Below are 7,273 nucleotides of genomic sequence, written 5' to 3'. Positions count from 1 at the left end.
TCTTGGATTGGAAGAATCAACACTGTGAAAATGACTAGACGACCCAAAGCAGTCTACAGATTCAGTGCAATCCCTATCAAACTACCAATGGCATTTTTCATGCAACTAGAACAAAAAATTTCACAATTTGTGTGGAAACACAAAAGACCCCAAATAATCAAAGCAATCTTGAGAAAGAAACATGGAGCTAGAGGAGTCAGGCTCCCAGACTTCAGACTATACTACAAAGCTACAGTAATCAAGACATTATTGTACTGGCACAAAAACAAAGTTATAGATCAATGGAGCGGCTAGAGAGCCCAGTGATAAACCCACACACATATGGTCACCTTTTTTATTTTATTTTTTTAATTTGGAGTGTGTGTCCCAAATTATACAAATGTATCAAAAGGAGCCATAATCAGGACATTCCATCTTTTTTAAAAAATAAATTTATTTATTTATTTTTGCCTGTGTTGGGTCTTCGTTTCTGTGTGCGGGCTTTCTCTAGTTGCGGCGAGCGGGGGCCACTCCTCATCGCTGTGCGCGGGCCTCTTACTGTTGCAGCCTCTCTTGTTGTGGAGCACAGGCTCCAGACGCACAGGCTCAGTAGTTGTGGCTCACGGGTCTAGTTGCTCCGCGGCATGTGGGATCTTCCCAGACCAGGGCTCGAACCCGTGTCCCCTGCACTTGCAGGCAGATTCTCAACCACTGCACCACCAGGGAAGCCTGGTCACCTTATTTTTGATAGAGGAGGCAAGAATATGCAAAGGAGAGAACACAGCCTCTTCAATAAGTGGTGCTGGGAAAACTGAAGAGCTACATGTAAAAGAATGAAATTTGAACAGTCCCTAACACCACACAGAAAAATAAACTCAAAATGGATTAAAGACCTAAATGTAAGGCCGGACACTATAAAACTCTTAGAGGAAAATATAGGCAGAACACTTTATGAAATAAATCACAGCAGGATCCTTTTTGACTCACCTACTAGAGAAATGGAAATAAAAACAAAAATTAAAAAATGGGACTAGTGAAACTTAAAAGCTTTTGTACAGCAAAGGAAACCATAAACAAGATGTAAAGACAGCCCTCAGAATGGGACAAAATACTTACAAAGGAAGCAACTGACAAAGGATTAATGTCCAAAATTTGCAAGCAGCTCACGTAGCTCAATATCAAAAAACAACCCAATCCAAAAATGGGCAGAAAACCTAAATAGACATTTTTCCAAAGAAGATATACAGATTGCCAACAAACACATGAAAGGATGCTCAACATCACAAATAATTAGAGAAATGGAAATCAAATCTACCATGAGGTATCACCTCATACCAGTCAGAACTGCCATCATCAAAAAATCTACAAACAATAAATGCTGGAGAGGGTGTGGAGAAAAGGGAAGCCTCTTGCACTCTTGGTGGGAATGTAAATTGATACAGCCACTATGGAGAACAGTAGGGAGGTTCATTAAAAAACTAAAAATAGGGCTTCCCTGGTGGCGCAGTGCTTGAGAGTCCGCCTGCCGATGCAGGAGACGCGGGTTCGTGCCCCGTTTCGGGAAGATCCCACATGCCGCGGAGCGGCTGGGCCCGTGAGCCATGGCCGCTGAGCCTGCGCGTCCGGAGCCTGTGCTCCACAAATGGGAGAGGCCACAACAGTGAGAGGCCCGCATAACGCAAGGAAAAAAAAAAAAAAAAACTAAAAATAGAACTACCATATGACCCAGCAATCCCACTACTGGGCATATACCCTGAGAAAACCATAATTGAAAAAGAGTCATGTACCACAATGTTCATTGCAGCTCTATTTACAATAGCCAGGACTTGGAAGCAACCTAAGTGTCCATCAACATATGAATGGTTAAAGAAGATGTGGCACATATATACAATGGAATATTACTCAGCCTTAAAAAGAAACGAAATTGAGTTATTTGTAGTGAGGTGGATGGACCTAGAGACTATCATACAGAGTGAAGGAAGTCAGAAAGAGAAAAACATATACCGTATGCTAACACATATATATGGAATCTAAAAATAGAAAGGTTCTGAAGAACATAGGGGCAGGAAAGGAATAAAGATGCAGACGTAGATAATGGACTTGAGGACATGGGGAGGGGTAAGGGTAAGCTGGGACGAAGTGAGAGAGTGGCATGGACATATATACACTACTTGCAAATGTAAATAGATAGCTAGTGGGAAGCAGCCACATAGCACAGCGAGATCAACTTGGTGCTTTGTGATCACCTAGAGGGGTGGGATAGGGAGGGTGGCAGGGAGACGCAAGACAGAGGCATTATGGTGATATATGTATATGTATAGCTGATTCACTTTGTTATAAAGTAGAAGATAACACACCATTGTAAAGCAATTATACTCCAATAAAGATGTTAAAAAAAAAATCACTCTCAATTGTGTCTGCATGGATTGTATCCTTTTAGTACTTGTAGGAAAATGTTCATTTCTCTCCTAGTTCCTTCTGTCTAGGCTACTCTCTTTCAAGGGCTCTTACTTTTATATGATAGGATCAGTGGAGAATAACCTGAAAGCAAGAATAATAGACAGCAGGACAGTTAACAAGTTTTTGAGCTTATTATAGGCCCCAATATAATGCTTGACATGTCAATCAAAATGATCCCCCATTCTGTCCTATCTTTCTTTGGTTATTCTTTTGGGTTTTTTATAATGGCAAACTCCTGGTACAGTTGTTTTTGTTCTGCTCCTTGACATTGACTTCATTTGGAGAAAAATTAGCAGGTACGGAAGTACCCCAGGCTTTTAGAAATATTTGTAATCCTTTAGTTCTTTTGTGACAAGTCATTGGATCTGGTTAAGAAACTGAAAATGAAATAGACTTTTCTAAGTGTTGCAAAATATATGTGGATTGTCACTTTTGTGATCAGTTTTTCCTCTAAGTAATATGGCTTTAACTTGGCTGACTGATTCAAACCCTGAAGCAGTTATAAACTGTTTATAACTATGTGAAATAATATTCAATTGGCATATGTACAGCTTAGGTTTCATAATGGTTAAATCTATTGAATTATACTCCTGAAATATTTGAATTGTGTTTCTTTTTTTTGCATATAGATGTCAATTATGGCCACAGGTAATATATTTATTAATTTCTTATTTATGGTAATACAGAGCACATCAGCTGAAAAGGAATCAGGGAGCAGATCCTTTGTGTACTGCTTTCTATAGGTATGACAAATTCTAACTTATTTATGGGTTCTGCTGCCAAGTGAATTCTGGTGTTTATGATGGGACAAAAATAAAGGAATCGATTGTTTTGGCTCAACTCTTTAGGTAGTGCTAAGTATAGGATTGCATCGGGGGGTAAAAATTTTAGAGGATGTGGATAAAAAGAGTTGAAAAATACATATATTCCACATTTTCTACATGTTAAATTGTAACCATATCGTAACAGAAAACATATGTGGTGCCATTAGCTTGACTTGAATTATTGAACATGTACATAGGCCCTTTTCTGCAGCATTTTAAATAAGGTCATACAATTCTAAAGGTTGTTTTAAGAGTGTATTTCAAGCCAACCTGATGATTAAGTAGTATCAGAAAATAAGAAACAGAAGTGTGGGAGAAAACACTGTCATACAAAATTTGGACCTTAAATTAATAAATAAGGAAATTAATTTCAATAATAATTAAGCTGGCATTTAAGGACTTTTTCTCTAAATGTACAAATCATGCTAATCTTCTTGTCTGGAGGTGATTAGCTTGTTATGACAGACTGTGAGGTCATTAAGGAAATTAACATATTCCAGGTGCATTATTCTACTGGCACAATGCCATGGGAGAAATGTGTTTATGCATCTGAAACCAAGAAAAATATAATTTAATTCACATGTGCAGGATAAAACTCAGTTAGAAACTACTAGTGACATTTTCCCCCAATTGACATCAAAAAACAAAACCTGAACTTTTAACAACATGTTTTAGCAAATCACAAATCTATTGTGCATGAGAGTTTTCAACTTCAAATTCCATCAACACAGTGAATGAGGGATATGATATAATACATTTTTGGGTGCTGATTTAAATTTTTTTAAATAGGGGAATAGTCATATATCAAGTTTTATGAAACTTAGGTTAACAAACTTATATACACACTTATAAACATCTATCTGATTGATTTATTAACTTAATAAAAAATTTTGAGTGCTCGCTGTGTATCATGCTCTGATCTTAGGTATGTATTGATGAGTAAAACATCTCCCAAATTGAAATACCTTTTGGGACTTCCCTGGTGGTCCAGCGGGTAAGACTCCACGTTCCCAATGCAACGGACCCGAGTTCGATCCCTGGTCAGGGAACTAGATCCTGCATGCATGCCACAACTAAGAGTTTGCATGCCGCAACTAGGAGTCTGCATGCTGCAACTAGGAAGTCCGTGTGCTGCAACTAAGAAGACTGCATGCTGCAACTATGAGCCCACATGCTGCAACTGGGAGATCCTGCATGCCCCAACTAAAGATCCCATGTGCTGCAACTAAGACCCAGAGCAGCCTACATAAATAAATATTTTAAAAAATACCTTTTATGTTCAGTTTGCTCTGAAAAATAACTTTTATTTGTGAACAAAAAAATAAAAATTTAGGGCTTCCCTGGTGGCGCAGTGGTTGAGACTCCGCCTGCCGATGCAGGGGACACGGGTTCGTGTCCCACATGCTAGGGAGCGGCTAGGCCCGTGAGCCATGGCCGTCCGGAGCCTGTGCTCCGCAACAGGATATGCCCCAACAGTGAGAGGCCCACGTACCGCAAAAAAAATAAAAATAAATAAATAAATAAATAAATAAATAAATAAATAAATATTTGAAAAATGTATTACCTTCCCAATGATTTGATTAATTTTATTTAATTCATAAATTAGTTACTTGGAGTATTTTGGAAGAGACTCAAATATTTAAATTTTGAAGTAGCAATGAATTTTTTTAATATAGAAAATACTGCTGTTCTTAGAAAACAGCATAAAATTAAGAGTATGTATATCTTGATTTAAGATGAAATTGTGAGCTTCTCAATATAGTTTTAGCCTTTTAAGTCTTTTTAATTTCACAACAGAATTAATATTTCTCACTCAGAATGCTTTTGTAAAGATTCTCATTTGACTAATTTTCTCAGTTTTTCACAATAAGAGAGGAGAAATTGACATTTATGGAGTGGTACACTTTCTGATTATGTGGGAATAAACCATTCTTTTCTATAGCACAGGTTTTCCCTTAATAATGTATTTGTGAGAGTGCCAGGTTTGAATATACCAGAATTATTATTTTATATGTTTTTTTCTACAGTAAGTCGATTTTTAATTAAGTCACTTTTATCTGTTTAGTCTAATACTAGTGAATGGCAGTTGGAAAGAAAGGAGAAAAATATGCAGCTGGAATTCAACTTTCACTAGATTACATGGGAGGGAAAATTTCCCTTTTAAAAACACAGGCGTCTTTTAAATGAGTATTTTTACATCACAAGGTGTTCCTTTATCACACTGAAGCCTGAAAAATGTGATTCAGAACTGTAGCCTTGATACTTCCTTACTTTTCTCATCTTAAAATTCTTGATTAAATCCATCAAATTCTATTTCTATTATGCTTGAATTTTCAGGGTAAAACAATTATTCTGTGGTATATCAGTCAATCCTAAATGTTTGTAATTCCTCCTTCCTCATTTCTTCATAAAACATGGGGAATGTGAGTTGTTTCTTTTTTTACTTAAATATTTTAATTAATTTTTTATCCAGTTTTATTGAGATATAAGTGACATATAGCACTGTATAAGCTTAAGGTATACCTCATAGTGATTTGAGTTACATACATCATGAAATGATTACCAAAATAAGTTTAGTGAATATTCGTCATCTCATATAGATATGAAATAAAAGAAAAAGAGCAAATGTCTTTCCTCGTGATAAAAACTCCTAGGATTTACCCTTTTTAACACCTTTCATATATAACATACAGCAGTGCTAAATATATTAATCATGTTATACTTTACATCTCGAGTACTTATAACTGGAATTTTGTGCCTTTTGACCAACTTCATCCAATTCTCTCCCAACCCCCCACCTCTGGTAACCACAAATTAGATCTATTTTTCTATGAGTTTGTTTTGAAGTGTAACTGACATATAATACCGTGTTAGTTCCTGGTGTATAACATAGTGATTCAATATTTCTATACATTACAAAGTGATCACTATGATGTCTAGTTACCATCTGTTGCCACGCAAAGATATTTTATATTGTTATTGACTATATTCCCCACTCTGTACATTTCATACACATGACTCATTTCTTGTGTAACTAGAAGTTTGTATTTGTTAATCTTCCTCAACTATTTCACTCATCTCACCACTCTTCCCTCTCTGGCAGCCACCTGTTTGTTCTCTGTATCTATGACTCTGTTTCTGTTTTGTTATGTTTGTTCAATTGTTTTGTTTTTAGATTTCACATATAAGTGAAATACTGTATTTGTCTTTCTCTGCCTGACTTATTTCACTTAGCATAGTACCCTACAGGTACATCCATGTTGTCTCAAATAGCACGATTTCATTCTTTTTTGTGGCTGAGTAATAATCCATTGGGCACTTAGGTTGCTTCCATATTTTGGCTGTTGTGAATAGTGCTGCAATGATCAAAGTGATGCATGTACCTTTTTCAATTAGTGTTTTTGACTTCTTTGGAAAAACCCAGAAGTGGAATTGCTAGATATTATGATAGTTCTATTTATAATTTTCTGAGGAAAAAAATTGTGGCTGTACCAATTTACATTTCAACCAACAGTGCACGTTTCCCTTCTTTCCAAATACTTGCCAACACTTGGTATTTGTTGTTTTTTTGATAATAACCATTCTGACGGGTGTGAGATTGTATCTCAAAGTGGTTTTGGTTTGAATTTCCCTCAGGATTAGATTTAAGTTCAATGATTTAAGATGATTACATTTAAGTCTTCAATCCATTTTGAGTTTATTTTTGAATATGGTGTGAAAATATATTCTGGTTTCATTATTTTACATGTTACATACCCGCATGTAACACCACTTATCGAAGAGACTGTCTTTTCCCTATTGTATATTCTTGCTTCTTTTGTCATAGGATAATTGACCTTATAAGTGTGGATTTAGTTCTGAGCTTTCTATCCTATTCCATTGATCTACGTGTCTGTTTTTGTGCCAGTACCATACTTTCATTATTACTGCAGCTTTGTACTAAAGGTTGAAATCAGGGAGCATTATACCTCCAGCTGTATTCTTCCTCAAGATTCTTTTGGCTGTTCAGA

This window comes from Lipotes vexillifer, unplaced genomic scaffold (assembly GCF_000442215.2).
Source record: "Lipotes vexillifer unplaced genomic scaffold, Lipotes_vexillifer_v1.1 scaffold159, whole genome shotgun sequence".
Classification (NCBI taxonomy): domain Eukaryota; kingdom Metazoa; phylum Chordata; class Mammalia; order Artiodactyla; family Lipotidae; genus Lipotes; species Lipotes vexillifer.
Note: the sequence above shows the minus strand (reverse complement) of the source record.